This window comes from Ambystoma mexicanum, chromosome 4p (genome assembly GCF_040938575.1).
Source record: "Ambystoma mexicanum isolate Mex_15411 chromosome 4p, UKY_AmexF1_1, whole genome shotgun sequence".
In the NCBI taxonomy this organism is placed as follows: domain Eukaryota; kingdom Metazoa; phylum Chordata; class Amphibia; order Caudata; family Ambystomatidae; genus Ambystoma; species Ambystoma mexicanum.
Window position 1 is genome coordinate 949,326,481 of NC_090927.1, and position 21,515 is coordinate 949,347,995.

Below are 21,515 nucleotides of genomic sequence, written 5' to 3' on the forward strand. Positions count from 1 at the left end.
CACTTATGGAATCCATTAGGTTTAGTGCTCTGCATAAGCCAGTTAGTCTGTCTGTCGGAACCAGGTTTCATAAACGAGGGACACAGTACGTTTCTAAGTGTAGGAGCTCTAGAGAAAATATTTCTTGGTTTCTCTGTAATGTGGGTCTCCAAATCCGGATCCAAATGTAAGATATTCCAATGTTTGTTGAAAATGTGATAGATAAATTTAGAGTCACTGCAATACTTCGTTATGAAGTTCACATATTGTGGAAATTCAGCAAGTTGTTTTTTTTTGGACTGGGTAAGTAGAGAAGATCGTGTGATTGTTTTCACGTTCCTTAGTGCATGGTTAATGCACTAAGGAACGTGAAAACAATCACACGATCTTCTCTACTTACCCAGTACAGTTCCTTAGTGCATGGTTAATGCACTAAGGAACGTGAAAACAATCACACAATCTTCTCTACTTACCCAGTCCAAAAACAAACAACTTGCTGAATTTCCACAACATGTGAACTTCATAACGAAGTATTGCAGTGACTCTAAATTTATCTATCACATTTTCAACAAACATTGGAATATCTTACATTTGGATCCAGATTTGGGTACCCACATTACAGAGAAACCAAGAATAATTTTCTCTAGAGCTCCTACACTTAGAAACTTACTGTGTCCCTCGTTTATGAAACCTGGTTCCGACAGACAGACTAACTGGCTTACGCAGAGCACTAAACCTACTGGATTCCATAAGTGTGGGACTTGTAATTTTTGTCAATTTGCCCTATCGCCTACCAAAGTATTTACCTGTCATGGTAATCTAACTACCAAAATTACGGATGACATGAATTGTCGCTCCAAATATATGGAATCATTTGTGTCTGTAAGAAGGTTTACGTTGGCAGTACCATCAGGGAACTGAGGGTAAGAATCAGAGAACACCTTGCACATCTGAACAGTCAAGATATCAAATTACCATTTGCAATACACTGGCAACAAGAACACCAGATGGCACACAGAAAGGATATCAGATTTGTAGGGCTGCAACACATCAAACCACATGCCAGAGGAGGTGATCGACAACTGTATCTACGACAAGCGGAAGCCCGGATGATATGCAAATTTAGATGTGTTCAACTTGGACTCAATCAAGAGCATGAACTCAATGTCTTTCTTTGATATCATATGTATAATCTTGATTCAATGTCCGAATTTGAGGTCACTTTGTGAGGCAGGCGTTGTACTACAGAGGGGTGGACTGTCCATTTGGAATGTAATTATGACACATTGATTACCATTGGGTTAATATTTTTAGTTATCGTATTTTGCCCCCCTCATGACAACCTAGTAGATTAGGGGGTTAATACTCAAATTCCTCTCTTTTACATATACTTGACCCATGCTAACAGTATTTAAACTAGATTAATCATACCTTTCCAAACATTAAAACCTCATGTTATCGAATAACTGGTCTTAACTAGGTATATTTTAAGATGAAATATTAACTACATCTCATTATTGTCGCTCTCATAGCAAACCAATGTATAAACAACAACACTGTTTTCCTTAACTCTCGCTAGCTTTACACCAATACAGCTAGTTTGCCCAATTTCAACAAATTGATCCGACAATTATATTAATACCAATTACAACCCAGTCAGCAGGACTTAAAAACAATTTAGGAGCCCTAGCGTGTATATTAATTTGGATATATTCGATAATCCTCATTTAAAAGGTATGTGAAATTATGTACATATCACGTTTCCTCAAATCCCATATTATGTTTACTAAGCGGCGCAAATGTAAGAATTTAAATAGTTCTGCTCGAACTTGTTCAAACATACTCCTGTCTCCCAACGCTCGTAAGTAAAGGAGCACCTGCATCAATTAAGGTTGCAGCGCTTTCGCTAGATCTCGCTAGATTCTCTTACAAACCCGAGTATTCCCCTGACACCTACTAAGTCGCTAGGCAACAGCAACAGGACGGTCACATGACCATAGCTATTAAACAGCCTGGCTGAGCAGCTATAGGCTAGCACAGCCACACCCACATTCCTTCCAGGGAGCTGCAGACAGCCGGCAGAAATTGCCGAGCTGCACACGCATTTAGGCGTTTAAAGGTAAGCGCTCCGTTCGCTCCGTTGAACAGTTTTCTTTCTAATTGATACATCCTACCCTGCACTTCTCACTACATTCCTTCATGTACCTTATTTGTCAAAACAGAATTTGCTCGTATAATCTAGAGGCCAGGACTATCCAGCAAACTTTCCACCGGGTTATAATCAAGTTACTTGACCTTAGGTAAGCGAACAAACACCACTGTTTTGTAGAGACTGTCACTTGAGAATTTCGTAGCTGCAGTTGCAATTATATTCCAGAACACAGTGTACCTATGAGGCTACAACACATATTCATTATTTTCACAGGCACCAGAAAATATATCCATTGGAGACTGACTGATTCTGTTACTTTCTCAATTTATATAAAAATCAGGTACGCCATATCAATGGACTGTCCACTCTGTCTATAAGATGCAACAACCTGGCCTTGTTAATAACCAGTTCTATAAACGGGTTTTAATAATTAATAATTTGTGACTTAACAATGAGTGTATGTACAACACCAACTCACATCTAATGTGTTAATATTATTTTCTCTCCTCTCTCCCCTGACCCCTCACCCTTGTCTTCCTTTTTCTCTCCTCCCTTGCATTGTATATATACATATATTTTATATATTTCACTTGGCTCATGTTTACATTCAAATTGCGATGGATTTATTTAATTCTTGTACTTTTTTTTTGCTAAAACGCATCAATATGGTTACTTATTGTTTTAATGTAAATGGGCATGGTTTATAAATGCTTCTTATCAGTTACTTATCATCTCAATAACAATACGCCCTGAGGACAGCCCGGAGAGGGCTGAAACATGTGCTGGCGTGCAGTGTCCAATTTTGTGATTAAATACTTGTACTGACATTTCTACTTACATTGTAATGATTTAATTACTCAAGCAAGCCAAAGTTTGTAAAGTTTGAATTGTATGACTGGTTTTGAGGGAGCGCTGACTGGCAGGCTACTCCGACCTTGTTTATTCCTTTATATAGAAGGGGCACCGAGAATCTACCCTTCTACGCCTTGCCACTGCTGCAAACCTCTCTCTACGTAGTATCAACACCTAACTAGTACGAGGGTACGCGCACCTATCCACATTGGGGATAATTTCTCGGAATCTTTACTACTGTTACCTTTCCCTTGGGAGTGCAGCACAATACCCACGAAGTAATCTTAATCTCAACTCCGAATATGGCTAAATATCTGCAGAATTGTGATGAGGACAGCGCTGCCCTTTTTGCCCCGCGTGGCACAGATAGTAACTCCTTCAGAAATCGCTTGCAAAAAACCGAAACACTGGTTCAAAAATTCATTAAATTAGAACGTTTAAGTAAAAAAGAAATTAATAAATACTGGGAACAAGTATCATTGAAAAACTACCTCAAACAAGAAATCATTCCCAGGGGTTTATGAATACTCATATTCCCAGATTTTAATCATCATGATGACCAAGATCTCGCCTCAGACTGGGAAGCTAACCTCACTGTCAGTTCTGAGAATATGATGAAAATCCTTGTACAACACGCTGAGAGGGAAAACGCTAGAGTAACTACTGAAATTGCTCAGGTTCAAAAAGAAATTACAGAAATGCCTAATCCTGCAACTTCTAAAGACAAAAACTATGAGAAAATGCATATTATCTTAGAAGATTACCAAGACGACATCAAAATTAGGAAATTTAGGAAATTCTATCGTGTTGAACGAGACTATATCAATGACAGAGTTTACACATTCCAGACTAAGTATGATGGAGACCAAACACACATCAAGACTCCAAATATTTCACCAGTCACATCAGATCCTGATTCAGATCAGGAACCGGCAACAACGAGTGCAGCAGGGATTCAAAATATAGATGAGACGTCTGAGGAAAAACGTCACAATAGAAGAGGTTTTTTGGCAGAAATTAAAAGATACAAAAAGGGCAACGCTCAGAATCCCAATACCAATTACAAGAACGTACGCTTTCAGAAAACACCAACCACCCCAACAACGTCAGAGGAGGAAGTGGAAGAGGAGCTAAGAGGAGAGGGAACAGGAGACATAAGGAAAAGATTTACCAGATCAAGTCTCAAAACATCCAAACTAAGGCCAATTCTCAAAACTTAGTCATCAACCTCTCTGCCAAACAACTATCACCACAACAGATCAATGTTCTCAACTATGGCCTCTCCTTTGCACCCAGCTCTAAAGCCAATATGACTGATGTCCAAATAGACCTCTATAAATTCACTAGAAAATTGAAACTGAAAAAGTATTTTCACAATAAACCGGTATTCTTTGAACAACAGATAACACTACCACCGATCAGCAGTAAAAGCATACAAGAGATTGAAAATGTACACCTTCTGGCGAACCTTACAACCGACAATGCTCAATCTATCAGTGATATCCAAAGAGACCTAGGGATACACCAACGTAATATCGATATAGCTGAACATAAGAACGGATCTAACTTTATGCCACCCATTTCAGGGGATAATATTATAGATGTGTTCTATAGGTCTATCACCAGGGAAATTCACCAATATATTGATGGCCAATGCAAGGACTTCTTCAGTAAAAACCTAATCTTTCAAAAACTGAACAAGAGGCACTTTATGAACTTTCGGGTGACAACACCATAGTGATTAAGGAGGCGGACAAAGGGGGTAACATTGTTATCCTCAACAAAACAGACTATATTAGAATGGCACAAGAACACCTAGATACCCCTGGATGTTACCGTAAACTTATTAGTAACCCGACGACTCAGACAGTGCAAGAACTAAAAAGTTTGATTGGTGAGTAGCATCTAAAAGGGATGCTCACGGACGAGGAGAAATCCTTTCTCACTAATATCACACCACTTATGCCTACTTTGTACCTATTACCCAATATACATAAACCATTTGACAGTCTTCCATCAGTGAGACCTATAATGAGCGGACAAGGGGGTTCACAGAGAATTTAGCAACCTACATTGACTCATGCATTAAGGATTTAGTTCCAAAAATACCAGCTTTCCTGAAAGACACAACTCATGTCTTATAGATTCTGAACAATACTGGATGGAAATCTCATTACCATTTGGTCACCCTGGATGTTACTGCCCTGTACACCTCAATTGATCACTCATTAGCCATTAAAACATTAGACTACTCCTTTAGACTACACTCAGCATCACATGCAACTCATGTACAAATGCTCAAGAATCTTGTTGACTTTACACTAAACCACAATCAATTTATCTTTAACGATGAGTAATACACCCAAACCAAGGGGATTGCCATGGGAGCTAAGTATGCTCCAGCTTTGGCCAACCTCTTTGAGGACTCACATGTGTTTCATAATAATCCATACATCGAGTTTATCCCAGTTTGGAGAAGATATATAGATGATGTTTTTGCAATATGGACAGGTACACCGGATCAGTTCCAGGAATCCATGCAATTCCTGAACCACAACCAATTTGGGATACATTTTACAGGCCATATTGATACTACTGAAATCGAGTTTTTAGATCTTAGAATCTATGTAGACAATCAAACCTTGCAAACTTGTACATTTCGCAAAACAACTGCAGTCAACTCCATTTTGCATGCAAAAAGCAGCCACAGAAGAAATGAGATTAACAATATCCCTCGAGGAGAATTCCTTAGAGCTAGGAGAAATTGCAGTCAGGACATGAACTTCCTTTCAGAATGTAAGTCTTTAGGAACCAGATTCCAAGAAAGAGGTTACACGAAAACCAACATTAACCATGCACTAAGGAACGTGAAAACAATCACACGATCTTCTCTACTTACCCAGTCCAAACACAAACAACTTGCTGAATTTCCACAAAATGTGAACTTCATAACGAAGTATTACAGTGACTCTAAATTTATCTATCACATTTTCTACAAACATTGGAATATCTTACATTTGGATCCGGATTTGGAGACCCACATTACAGAGAAACCAAGAATAATTTTCTCTAGAGCTCCTACACTTAGTAACTTACTGTGTCCCTCGTTTATGAAACCTGGTTCCGACAGACAGACTAACTGGCTTACGCAGAGCACTAAACCTAATGGATCCCATAAGTGTGGGACTTGTAATTTTTGTCAATTTGCCCTATCGCCTACCAAAGTATTTACCTGTCATGGTAATCTAACTACCAAAATTACGGATTTCATGAATTGTCGCTCCAAATATATTATATATGGAATCATTTGTGTCTGTAAGAAGGTTTACGTTGGCAGTACCATCAGGGAACTGAGAGTAAGAATCAGATAACACCTTGCAAATCTGAACAGTCAAGATATCAAATTACCATTTGCAATACACTGGCAACAAGAACACCAGATGGCACACAGAAAGGATATCAGATTTGTAGGGCTGCAACACATCAAACCACATGCCAGAGGAGGTGATCGACAACTGTATCTACGACAAGCGGAAGCCCGGATGATATGCAAACTTAGATGTGTTCAACTTGGACTCAATCAAGAGCATGAACTCAATGTCTTTCTTTGATATCATATGTATAATCTTGATTCAATGTCCGAATTTGAGGTCACTTTGTGAGGCAGGCGTTGCACTACAGAGGGGTGGACTGTCCATTTGGAATGTAATTATGACACATTGATTACCATTGGGTTAATATTTTTAGTTATTGTATTTTGCCCCCCTCATGACAACCTAGTAGATTAGGGGGTTAATACTCAAATTCCTCTCTCTTACATATACTTGACCCATGCTAACAGTATTTAAACTAGATTAATCATACCTTTCCAAACATTAAAACCTCATGTTATCGAATAACTGATCTTAACTAGGTATATTTTAAGATGAAATATTAACTACATCTCATTATTGTCGCTCTCATAGCAAACCAATGTATAAACAACAACACTGTTTTCTGTAACTCTCTCTAGCTTTACACCAATACAGCTAGTTTGCCCAATTTCAACAAATTGATCCGACAATTATATTAATACCAATTACAACCCGGTCAGCAGGACATAAAAACAATTTAGGAGCCCTAGCGTGTATATTAATTTGGATATATTCGATAATCCTCATTTAATCGGTATGTGAAATTATGTACATATCACGTTTCCTCGAATCCCATATTATGTTTACTAAGCGGTGCAAATGTAAGAATTTAAATAGTTCTGCTCAAACATGTTCAAACATACTCCTGTCTCCCAACGCTCGTAAGTAAAGGAGCACCTGCATCAATTAAGGTTACAGCGCTTTCGCTAGATCTCGCTATATTCTCTTACAAACCCGGGTATTCCCCTGACACCTACTAAGTCGCTAGGCAACAGGACGGTCACATGACCATAGCTATTAAACAGCCTGGCTGGGCAGCTATAGGCTAGCACAGCCGCATCCACATTCCTTCCAGGGAGCTGCAGACAGCCGGCAGAAATTGCCGAGCTGCACTCTCATTTAGGCGTTTAAAGGTAAGCGCTCCGTTCGCTCCGTTGAACAGTTATCTTTCTAATTATTAAATCCTACCCTGCACTTCTCACTACATTCCTTCATGTACCTTATTTGTCAAAACAGAATTTGCTCGTATAATCAAGAGGCCAGGACTATCCAGCAAACTTTCCACCGGGTTATAATCAAGTTACCTCACCTTAGGTAAGCGAACAAACACCACTGTTTTGTAGAGACTGTCACTTGAGAATTTCGTAGCTGCAGTTGCAATTATATTCCAGAACACAGTGTACCTATAAGGCTACAACACATATTCATTATTTTCACAGGCACCAGAAAATATATCCATTGGAGACTGACTGATTCTGTTACTTTCTCAATTTATATGAAAATCAGGTACGCCATATCAATGGACTGTCCACTCTGTCTATAAGATGCAACAACCTGGCCTTGTTAATAACCAGTTCTATAAACGGGTTTTAATAATTAATAATTTGTGACTTAACAATGAGTGTATGTACAACACCAACTCACATCTAATTTGTTAATATTATTTTCTCTCCTCTCTCCCCTGACCCCTCACCCTTGTCTTCCTTTTTCTCTCCTCCCTTGCATTGTATATATACATATATTTTATATATTTCACTTGGCTCATGTTTACATTCAAATTACGATGGATTTATTTCATTCTTGTACTTTTTTTTTGCTAAAACGCAACAATATGGTTACTTATTGTTTTAATGTAAATGGGCATGGTTTATAAATGCTTCTTATCAGTTACTTATCATCTCAATAACAATACGCCCTGAGGACGGCCCGGAGAGGGCTGAAACACGTGTTGGTGTGCAGTGTCCACTTTTGTGATTAAATACTTGTACTGACATTTCTACTTACATTGTAATGGTTTAATTACTCAAGCAAGCCAAAGTTTGTAAAGTTTGAATTGTATAACTGGTTTTGAGGGAGCGCTGACTGGCAGGCTACACCGACCTTGTTTATTCCTTTATATAGAAGGGGCACCGAGAATCTACCCTTCTACGCCTTGCCACTGCTGCAAACCTCTCTACACCGTAGTATCAACACCTAACTAGTACGAGGGTACGCGCACCTACCCACATTGGGGATAATTTCTCGGAATCTTTACTACTGTCCCCTTCATTTGATGTTGACTGCTATTAGCTTCTACTGCTCCTCCCCTAACAAGGACATATGTGGATGACATAGACTTATCTGCTTTAAATCCCAAATCCATAAAGGTCACAAGCTGCTACTAAATGTTATCTTTGAATCAAACTACCCATGGAACACCACAGAAGGATGAAGGCAAGTCCTGCTCAAGTCCCGCGCCAGCTGTTATGTAGTCACATCACATGGAAAGGCATAGCCACCTGCCATTTCGGAAATGTTCAGCTCAAGCAGGTACTCCAGAGGCATATCGTCATTGAAGGATGTATTTTGAAGGATGACTTGCTTCATGGTCAAAGGTTATAGCATACATCAGCCAATAAAAAACAGCTCCCACTGAGATTGTGTCATAAATGCACCATCTAGTGCTCTGCTGTGAGTGTTGAAGTACTGTGTGATGGCCTTGCAGTGCTCAGGTAGACTCCCCATCATCTGCAAAGTAGAGGGTCCATGGGTGGCCACAGACATCTTCAGGCTGTGCAATGGAAACGTGTTATGCACCTGCAATTGGCAGTGCATTTTCAGCATGGAAAGTCTAGCTGGCATGTGAGCTGACCTTTTTTGACCACAATGGCCATTTCTTTCGAAGGTTGATAATTGTTGTTTAAACATTTGGCATGAGGTTAAGGACATGCACAAAGCAGGGGGCGTGCCTTGTCTAGCCAATTCATAAGGCTGCAAGGGCATTGGCTCCCCTGTCTGCTGCAACAAAGTCCAAATACAAATTCTGAGGCATTCACACTCAAATGCGTACATGACAATCTGGAAGTGGAGGAACACATGCAAAACATGTTTACGTTGCCGGGCTTTGGCCTGTTCCTAGCAATGACACAACTGCAATATATTTAAGGGTAATTGTGCAGATTGGTGGTGTGCTGCTTGTCTGATGGTATGTGGAGAGAAGCACTTTCAAATGTTTGACTTTTCCCATGTCTACACATGTTGCACCAGCAAACTGGACCGCATAGATGGGATACCTATGTTGGCCCTTGCCTCCCCCGGGATCAACATTTGCTTGCAGATTGTTCTTGTGTCAAGATTCAGATGTTGTTTAGTTTTTTTGAAATTGTGCCACACTTTTGACTTCTATTATGGGCTAACGCCAAAAAGGCTGGGCTCATCGAGATACAATGGCACTGGCAGTGGTGCTGTTGGTGGTGTTCTAGATGCCACATAATTATTGAAGTTCTTTTTTGATATGTGACCGGAAAGTTGCTTTGCGAAGAGCCTGTATTTTGGTATGGGAGATCTTCTATCAGTACTGTAGCCTATTTATATGCAGTGTCATTTTCTGGTGGATCATAATGGATCATAAGCTTTGACCTGATCAACATCTGTGTCATAGACAACTGGAATTTTCAATCCCCTCCTGCTGTTCAACTACTCTCTTTGTTGCTCTTCCTTGTTATTCAGAAGATGAGGTCTGCACCAGTCCGCCTTCTGCTACTCAGATAGTGGATGGAACTGAAAGTGCAACCTCTATCAGTCTCTGTGGATGTCCAACATTGCAGTGCAACACCTGTACATGTACCTATACTGGCGCATGTACTCCACAGCGACTTTTGAAGCATGGTGGTGGAATATGACTTGGATGGTACTTTTAATTGACCATTTGAAATACTACCATCCTCATGCACACAGAAAGTGCTGCTGCAGGTGTGAAAAGGTGACGAGCAGCATGTCTCGCCCTGACTTTGACTCACTTGTGTGCTGACATATTGTCCTGATGTGGCATTGAATACATGACAGGTACCTTATTTCTTAATTCCATGAATCTGTGCTACTTCCTCCAACAAACATCACAAGATCCTGTGTCTCACACAATTTGCCCTCCATGAATCTCTATTTCTCCTGCCTCGCATACCAAATGTTACCTGATGACACATGTCCTGCCCACTCACTTGGCGATATGGACACTGACCGGTGGTGTGACTGCTATCTCCCACCTCATTAAATCCCAGCTACTTGCTCCCACAAAAGTCACTTAAGTAAGAATCTCACACAAGTGGCCCTCAGGGAATCTCTGGTCCTACTTCTTCTCCAAAGTATGTGAAACACAAGCTGGACACAGTTCTTTTTTTTTCTCATGTCATGTTTGTCATTTACAACTACTTAAATGCAGAATACCTGGTATCTCGCTCTTCTTCCCACAACCACTGGTATTTCCTCCAAACATCTATAGGTGTCACACAAAATCAAATGTCACTTGCATGTGTCTCTCAAGGTCACCCAAGGCACTCTCAATCTCAGAAATTCCCCCTCGGTAAACTCGCCGTATGTTACTTGTGTTGGTCATCATTTCAAATCACTGAATGAGACACAGGGCTCTGTGGAAACACAATCTACTCCACATCTAACTGGGCTCCTGTCACTCACTACCTGTCCCTACCCTCCTTTCTGCTGGAATATTGTAACCCCAGTCCAGCTTATTAACACTTTCCTAAATGGCCTAGGCCTGCCTCCGCCATAGAATCCTGCATCTCTGAATGCTGCCTGAGACTGGAAATGAACTCCAACCGCATGTGTCTCTATAGATCATGCGCTCACACTCAGTGGATCTTCTTGAAAAGTTCATCTGAAGTTCAACCTTGTTCAATCACCCAAAGTTTGGATGATTCAAGGTTCTAGACATAAAGTCAACCAACACCTAATAAGGATATCATGCACTCTAATTTTATTTATCTTTTAAAGTTGTATTAAAAGAAGCCAATTCCTTCCAGATTTCAAAACAGCCCTAAAGAAAGAGGGTGCTGTGTTATTAACAAATACTTTGTGTGAATTATCCTCTCCACGTTCAATTCCAATCCAAGTTCCTATTCAGGAGTGATGTTGCACGGTGGCCAGTCATAATGTCGAAAAAAAAATGTCGACAGACAAAAATGTCGACAAAAAAATGTCGAAAAAAAAAATGTCGACTTTCGTTTTTTTTAATTATATATTTATTTTAGGGGTTCGGGACTAAAAAAAAAGGGAAAAAAAGGGGGGGCTGGGGGGGGGGACCCCCCCATTTCGAAAAAAAAATGCATTGAAAAAAAAAGTCGACATTTTTTTTTTCGACATTTTTTTTTCCGACTTTTTGACTGTCGACATTTTTGTTGTCGACATTATGACTATAAACCATGTTGCACATATTGTGTTGGGAGCATACTAAGGACTGCAGTTTTTTGTAATATGGAAAGTATTCTTTTATATGCCCGGTGTTTTGAACTCACTCTTGTGTAAGTTATTCTTGCTGTTTATTATTTCATTGCAAACATTTTGTCTGAAGAGCAATGGCACACATAGTGATTAGAGGATATACCAAGGACCAGTGCTACAAAATAGTCCCGGAATGGTATAGTGAAAGTTGGATAGCTGCTCAGGGTCACGAATAATTACCCTCGGCATAGTGGACTCCGCAGACTTAGTGGGTGGTTCAGTGTATTCTTAATTAAAGATGTTATTATAAGGGAAACGTATGTGCTTTCGAAAATGAAATTCTTATACAATACTTTGCTGTCAACTTTACAGGGCAGAACAACCATTTTTTAAGTGTACTGATTTTCTGGTTAATTCCCACTTTCTATAAAACCTCTTCATACACGTTGGTTGGAAATCCTATTATGGTGAATGTACAAGTGCATGCAAATGAAATATGTTTGTTAAAATGTTCTAATTCATTCACAAGCTAAAAGCATGTCCTTTTATACAATGCTGAAATTTTAAATAAATGTTTAGCAGGTATTAAGGTAATTCTACATTGGAATTAAGCCATGTAATAAATATCGCTTTGCTATTGTTTTAAAGTTTTCTTTTTGGATGTTACAAAATATAAATACACAAAACAAACGAAACTGCTTGCCACATCCCACAACCAGCAGGGATCATGAGCTATACAGTGTTTCATTAACACAACGATGCTTGTCTTCCAGTCTCACTAATGAAAAGTATTTTATTGTCTTGCAAAATCTAGCATCATTTCCTCTGCAATAAGAAACAAAGACATGCTCAATTATAAAATACAGATATGTATTATGTATACCACACAGACTCCATTTTAGGGCTGCTTTCAACCTTCCCAGAGCAGTGTCTTGGGGCAGGAAAAATATATGAATCTGACATTTCAAAATTCCAAAGTAAATTTCACTCATTGATAATGTGTACTCTAGATTACTGTTCCTTGCTAATTTGGTTATCTCAACTTGCCATCCTTTAAACCAGAGATCTGCATTGTTTGGCTTGCCAGATGTTCTGGACTGCAGCTTTTGTTTGCCCTAACCAGCAAAGTCAATGGTGAGGAATCAAGGGAGTTGTCGTCCAAAATATCTGTGGCAGCACAGGTTCCCTAGTCCAAAGTCGAACAGTACATTTAGTATTTATCTTGTCTTTCTATAGTATTCAAAGACTATAGCTAGTCTTTTTTTGTATTCCATAGTATTCGTTTAAAGCAGCATACTGTATGAAGACTATTAATCATGCTGAATACTAGTCGATTACTCATAACATACTAAACAAATGCTTGTTTCTAGTCTCTTAGTCTTAATTTTGTATTGAAAACTACATTACCACTATTGATCACTACTGACAAGACAAAAAAATAGATGAAAATAAGATCTTCCATTTCGGGGAGGGTTGTAGACCAATGCTATGAACATTCCAGGGAAAGGGATAGTTTTTTGCAGTTCCACTCACACTTCACTTGAAGAACGCAGTGGCCTTCACTGCCAAAGAGAGAACCCCCAGTCTAATAAGTACTGCTTCTTTTCTCTGGTTCTAGGAGCAGGTTATGGCACTGTGGACTGCTTTGGGACGGTCATTACATCTCCCAACATGTTTCCTTCCGGAAATCAAGGAATCTGGATTAATCGGATCTGAAGGGTTCATGAAACGCCTTGCCGCCATCCACGCTGCAACTTGGAAAACTAAGAGCCTCCAGCAAGCGCTGCCTATTTCCCGCTCCAGAATACAAAATAGCGTGCATTCATGAAACAGTACCTATTTAGTTAACCAATGAAAATTCTATATAAAATGAGAGAAGCATTATCCAGCACAAAAGGAAAAATCGATACAGACTTAAACGCATGGGTTTTACTACGTGTGGCGGGTTTCTTGTGCGCTCAGGGCGTGAATTACTGTCAAGGGCGCTAAAGCTTCAGGTGCGATACGTCATCGTGTTGCTGTGCAGCTGTAAAGCGGCATCCGGCCAGCTTTTACAATGTGAAAGGAAAGTGCCATAGCCTTCTAAAAGAATGCACTTCATACAGAGAAAACAGGAACTTTAGAAAGCATGTCAGACACAAAGCACAAACAGTGCAAATGACATTACACTGGGAAAAAGGTCCAGCAAAATTCTAATGTGATGCTTAATAACATTATCAGCCCTTTAAACAGCACACACTTGTAGCTGATTCCTCTCTTGACAATGCCGCCAGAGATGCTGCATTGCACTATTATAGCATGTCTTCTGCAAGTGTCTATTTAAAACTAAAGGGCAGGATGGAGAGCAGGGACGTCATTTGGGGTCGCCAGGGGTAGCACCTGCGACCCATGTGGTCTTCCTTACTGCCCCTATAACATTTTTTTTAAAAAAAGATTTTTTAAATGGAAGCTCCTGGGCTGTGACCAGAGCCATGTGGCTCTTTGTTTCTGGAGTGGCTGCCTTTCTTGTCAGGCCTCTTAAAAAATTAGGAGGTTCCACAAGTGTAACACTTTGAGCAGTGACCCTATATAAGAACGAATAAGAATAGCAAATAATTTGTCTTTCTGAAATTCTATACAATAATTGCTAAACTCATTAAAGGTTTATTCAAGCCACCCTTCTGGGGGTGAGTCACAGATGTAGGCTGTTCTTAAACACCTCAAATTCACAATGCAGACAAAAACTTCCAAAAAACATTTAGAGTAGAATAAGCATCTATTTCTGGCTATCTATTTTGCTTTTTGCAAGTTGCAGTTATAGCATTTACTTCCTGCAGTTGTCTCTGTTACGATCATCCCAAGACATTCCATCTCGGTGTCCTCGATCAATTGACAAAATCCTTGTGCCTACAAGCTTGTGCACAGCGCAGAAATCTTTGACCATGGCACAAAAAGTGGCCTTGATTTCATTGTGCCACAATTAATGCTTTGTTGTAATCTATCTATCTTTCATATCTCCATGGCATGCTGTTCAGGATGTTTGGTTGCATGTATGAGGTAACGAGTGCCCAGAGTATAGGAGGCCATGTGAGTGCGCTGCTTTCCCTACACTACTCTAAATTCTTTAATACACAGTTATGAACCCTCCCAATGGTTTGTATTTTGCCAACCTCTGAAGCGTGAAAAGTAGATCCACGCAGGCTTGACCTGTTGCCAATTTTGCACCAGACCTGCAGATGAACTGGCCTGCTGGTGAATCCTGCTTCATGGTCCCCAAGGTCCCCAAGCGGATGAAGCAGGTGGAGCTCAGCAATGGCACTTGAAGAAATTGGTGGAACAAGACACTCATGGCAGAAAAAAAGAAGCTGGTCCTACAAGTCCCCTTTTCATGCTGGAAGCAGTAACTGCAGGGGAGACCACTTGCTAAACAACATCTAGAGTTTGTAGAGTCCCAATCCCAAATTTGGGGCAGTAATAGATGCAGCGAAGTAGCCCATAAGGAACCTGATCAGCCCATAGGATGTTCAGGGACACTTCAAAGGCTTCCAAGGGCAGGATCCTCAAGCAGAGGTTGAGTCATATTGTTCCCACCATTCCAGGGGATGACACACAAACGGAGGCCTTCTGGAAATCAGAAAAGGAGCATCTCTGGGATGGTTGAAGAAGACAATGGCTGCCACGGTGAGTTCTGGATATTCAACAGGATGCTCCTCTTCATGGGGGTCTTGTCTCCTACAGCATCTGATGAATGGCTGCAAAAGTCCTTTTTTTATCCAGGATTTAAGCTGGAGCCACCCCCATGCCCACCAATGGTAAGGACCAGCAGGATTCAACTGGCAGGGCTGTATTAGGGCACTGCATATCCACAGATATGTCAGATCACCAAGCAAGGTCTCAAGATGAAATTCATCAAAAGGTGGGATTACACAGGCAGCCCAGAGCTCAGGCTCTACTAGTCTGCCATCCATTTTGAGAAGTGGAGAGTTAACTTTCCAAAATGTTGATGAAGCACAAAAAACAAAAGAACCTGAGTTGAAACTCCTAGGATAGAAAAGATTGACCTAGTCAAGAAAATGCCAACGGTCAAAACTCCCAACACAATATAACAGAGTTGTGTACATTAAGTCAGTGATCAGTCTGTATTGGGACCAGAGCACAATCAACAGCTTACCTTTTGTAGGCTGCATGCTGCTGTCTGAGCCCACACATCGAGAGACAGAGGTGAGAGACAAGCCACATTCTTCAGCCAATCAAAAGATCCAGAAAGGCATCAGTGCATTGGCTTGGAAGGGTGAAATGATGCATAGCTGCTAAGCAGTTTTAGGTATGCCAGTTAGGATTGTCACACTCTTACATGTGTTTTTACTGTTTGTGTGATAGTGGGCTCTGGAGGACACCACTCCATGATCCCCACTTTGTATGTGTGTTACACAGCACCCTCAGTACAGTGACACAGGGTTATTTTTTAGACTTCCCATTGACTCCATTTTCTGTGGCTGACTACTGTCCCCCACAAAACAGGTAAAGTTGCCATTTACTTTACATAGTCACTTAAAAACTACAGACCCAGTACACCCCATCTTAAATGGAGTACTGGAAAGGGTTAACTGCTATCCCTTTTTGTCTGTGCCTCTCTGAGCTTTGTTTTGCTCTTTTAACATTCAGACTTGGCTGGTGGCAGTGGTAACTACCCTAACCTTTCTATCGCGATTATATTATATAAACGTGATACTGTTCCATGCTATCATAGTAGCCTCGAACATAAACCCGCTTGACCAAATACTCTTTCTTTTGGTTCCGGTCGGGTTTATTTGTCATTTCTTTTTGTTAAAGTCCTTCTTATGTTTTACATTGCCCAGCAAACCAGGTTTGCCTCCTTTGTTCACTGTCTTTTGGCAGGCTTCTTCCAAGAAACCCTCCTCTTGGCTTCTGGGTGTCTAGGTGGGCTGTATGTGAGGGAGGGGAGTAGTCACCCCCTGCACAGGGTATCGTTGGAAACCCAAGTCACACTTTGGCATGATTGGCTAAGGTGGTTGTCCGGGCCGGACAACCCCCCTGCTACTTGATTGACAGCCAGGCTGTGTGAATGGGGTATTTTCGCATAAAAGGCAGGACTCTTGGGCTGGAAGTCAGAGTCGCCACTGGAACTGCAAGGAACCAAAGAGAAGCAGAGAAGAAGACGGCTGCTGCAACTACCGAGTCCCGGTGAAGCCCTGCTGCAGTCCTGAGCTATCTTCCCTTCATCGACAAGAGAAGATCCAGTCCGGAGTCTTCTTTCCTTGAACTTGGTGGGCTCAACCAGCTCATCTTTCACAGCCAGAGGATCCTCTTTGTGGTTGAAATCACTGCACACTGCTGTAGTGGTCCGGATAGCCATCTGTAGAGCCTCTCCTGTTTTAAAGGAGCTCACCTTTTATTCACCGTTGCTGCTGCTGGCCTCATCCCTGGGTAGTGCAGAGCACTCCAGACGTCATCCTTCTTGTCTCCACGACTGCAGCTCCAGGAACCGTGAGTCTGCAGGAAACTACCAGGAACAACTGCCGTAGCACCAGCTTCTTCAAAGAATAAGGTACTGTGTCCAGCTTCGAGGAACTAGGGTGAACCCCTTTTCTCCTCATCCAAGACTTGCCCTTGTCTTCCTTCCCTCTTATAACTTTTGCTTCCTCTGTTGACAATATCCAAGTACTCCTGGCAATCTTCAATCGTGAACTATCTGACTGTGTGATCCTCGACAACAGGAACCCGGTTCCACTTGACACTGGCGCAGGCCTATTGACTTTTATCTTCTTGTCAGAAAGTGTTCACTGATTCTGTCTGCCTTCTATTCGAGAAGCCTCTTTGCAAGCTACTCTAACAGATAGTTGCCCTGCAAGCCCATGGGAAAGGGGTAGCAAGACTGGCTTATGTGTCCGCACTAAAATGCACAAGGTGTCTACACAAAACAAGCCTTTGTGGGCCCATTCGGAAAATACAGTGGGTTCCATCCTCATTAATAGCAATTACCCGCTGTTAAACAGAATACACTATAGACTAAAGGTGGGTAAAACAAGACAAAGGAAGGGGCAGAAATTGAATTCTGGGTACAGGAGCCAATCTCTGTGCAAAAGAATATGCAGAGGCACAGGTGAGGACACTATAGAACAGTTGCAAGACACTAAAAGCCCAGAATACAAAATAAGAATGCAGAACAGAAATTAGGAATGCAGGGAACTGTAGTAGTGTACTAGAACATGGTAACTGTGGTTTGAGACTAAAATAATGGCAAAGGACTGGGACAAGGTAACTGAAGTAGGTTGTAAAATTCGACTGGAAACAAATGAGCTATGGAAAGCAGGGGCTCAAGTCTACAACTAAGTAGAAATATATAAAGAGAAGCAAGAGGATACAGTAAGGGGGTAGACCTGATACAGCAGAAGAAGGAAAGAGCAGGGCACAGGGAAGGAGACGGTAGGGAATCAGCACAAGTAACAAAGACTGGAAGCTGCAGGGGCATAGCACAAACGGCAGGGTCTAGGAGCTGCAGGATATCAGAAAAAATAAAAGGGGAAAACACTGTAGAGGAGCAGGTGAATGTTTTCTTGCCAGTTCCCACCCCCTCACCAAAGTCATATTGGAAGAAAAGCCATAGGTGGGACCCTTTCTATCATTCCTATACCACATAGATTGTATGAGAGATGTTATGCACTCAGACAGCCATACATAATGTACACTCACACTGATAGTGGGGAAGGATGTTGCATGGAAGAAAGCCACATGGAAGGATGCTACTTGCCAAGATGTCAGAATGCATCAATGAATATCATGGATGGACGTTGAAGTGAAATTTGACGAGGACAAAGTGGTGCCATGAAGCACTAAGAGTAACATTAACATAAAGCTAAAGTAATCATGGATCTAAGGAAGATGAAGTAACTTACTGACCAGCAACTGTAAAGACGTAGTAACACAAGGTAGAAAGAAAATGTGGCAAGGGCGGCCATAGCAGGAAAATGGACGCTGGCTCACGTTGAATTTAACGAAGCTTCCTCAGAGACAGTCCAACTCTGTAAGTGTCAGGAGCCGCAGGAAAACAGTTTTGTGTGCAGAGTTGAAGATGAGTCAAGGTTGGCTCAAAGCAAAGATGCTATTTTTAAAGGATAAGCACAGAGCACAAAGGGAGTACACTGGTAAACTCTGAATGTGAGACATTCTTCTTAGATGGAAGAAGAAGAAAACATATGTGAGAGCTAAACCGCTGGTCAATTAAAAGTGTATTAAGTTCATATGCAAGCAAGTCTCTAGAGGCCAAGAGGAGCAACAACAACCTGCATAATTAAATGAAATAGCAGTAAATTGGAGGCTGAAAAGACCACATTTGTGGTCTTTTCACATGTGACTCAGAGGTCGAAAACAAAGGCTATTAATTAGAGCCTTAATTAGAGCCTTAAGCTAAGATAGTGGTGTGCTCACATTCCCTTGAATGTGTGAGTGCAGTGAGCAGCAACAAGGTCAACTACAAATGGGAGACTTTGGCTGATGGTCTACTCATGACAGATGATAGACTAATTTGGAAAATGGGGAGTTGTCTGACAGGATTCAAACACCTAGGTTTTGTTTCACATACGTGCTGCTAAGGAGCCAAAAATCCAAGGTTGGGATAGAATGCCAACCAATCAGTGGGGCTGGGGGACACCTAACATACAATGTTGTAGGAACCAATCCACTGTTGTTATATCCATTATAATCAGGACTATATGTGTTTAGAGGTAGTTTAAGGCATACCCTACAGAAAAGGGGTAGCCAATGATGCACTAATCCATATATGATCTATAAGTAGATATATTCCCTTCACCAATCCCTTCACTTGATAGGTTTTGTATTTGTCCACATACAATGACGTCATAGAATGACATCATAGATGATGCATATTGGGGTATAACACCTCTATGTAATCAAGTTGCTATGTGAGTGTACATGCATCATTGTGATGTTTGTCAGGTCTCCCTACTTTATTGAATGGATAGTAAAGTAGTGTTTTGCCATTTTATTTGAAGTCTCTCTGGTTATTTGGTTTGTGAACATTATTGTAATTCCATCTAGCACAAAAGACACTTCAAAGTGCTACAGCACAACAAACTGGCAGTTGGCAAGAGGTGCACAGCCAGAGCCAACAAGGCAGGGCTATGGATACTGGAACAGTTCAACACGGGGGCAGGGATAAGAGAGAGGCAAAACACAAGCAGAATGGTCAGCAAAGCAGAGAGATTCCAACTGGGTCACAGATGCATGAGGTCCAGCACTCAATGCACAAACATGAATCTTTAGTGTGCAGCAGCCCATAATTAGGGCTGGCACAGTGGATAGTCAGGGTGGAGCTGTATGATTGGGCTGCACACAAGCAGTCACACATGTGCTTAATGGAAATCCCTGGCATGGACTTTGTGGGAGGAGCTAGTGCTGACAAACTCAAGGAAATGTTGTATAGAAACAAAAGCACAGTCATTTCCATGGCATTGAGTGTCTAAGTGCACTGAAGTGAACTTGTCATCTTCCGTTGATGACGAAACCTGCGGGTGTGTGCTATTCTGAGTCTAAGAGTATTACTGGATTCAGTTGCCAGGTTTTACCGATATTTTGCATGTGTAATATGGCAATTGTAGTGCATGTTTCTGGAAACACAGATTTGTACCAGAAGAGGTTGAATGATGATTCAGCGTAATCTCTGGTGAGGGTTGACAATGCTCAGTGGGTCTGCAGACACCGCCGTCCGAAGCTTAAATGCTGAGTTGTGAAGGTGCTGTGACTTCCTTGACAGATGGGTAGGTCGAAACTTTTGAGTGTGGCTCCCATGACTCTGCAGCAGTGATCAGAGATACTACCTAAATCCACCAGCACGTGTGATGCTCCTGGGAATCTGGCATTTTCTGTGAAAACCGCATCTATGGCATGTATGTGCATACATCTTGTGTGAAGACCCACAGAATCACCAAAGAGCATGGGGGAACGATGGACGAGAAGGAAAAATAGATGATCACTCCCCTGACACCCCATCATTTGGAAAGTGGTGAATGGGGAAGGTGTAAACACTGGAACTCTGCATCATTGACACACCCTTAAAAGTAGCATCTTAGATAATGCTGTATGCTAGGCAGCACTTCTCATGTTTGATAGTCCGTTTTTAGGTGATTTACTTTTATCTCCTCTCTTCTGTTTGTTATTTCCTTCCCTACAGGTTGTCATCTTCTGCGATCGTAGGCCTCTGGGCCTCTTCTGGTGTGCGTGGTATAAATCAATTAAAGTAAAGTAAAGGCAAGTCTCTAGATTGTTTAAATGTTAAATGTTAAATGTTAAAGGTATTTGTACCGCGCACCGTCACCAACGGAATTGGTCCCCAGGTGCTCTGGCGGATCTGTAAACGATAAGGTGGGATGGGTTAGTACGGTGAAGAGGCAGTAGGATAGTGAGAGGAGTGGTGTTCTGTTGGCAGCTTCAGCTCGGTATACACCAGATACTGAGCTATGGTGCAGGTATTGGATCGGTGTCAGTCCGCGTGTGCTGTTGCTCCGGCTTATGTGTTGTTGCAGTGTTGTGAAGTGTGTGCAGCTTTTGGTGCGAGAGATGGTTGTGTGAGTTTTTGAGTGAGATAAGTATGCAGATTTTGAGGTTATATTGGTTAGTGGGTTACCGGACCTTTAGCATGCTAACAATCACAGTTTTCTATAAGTGTG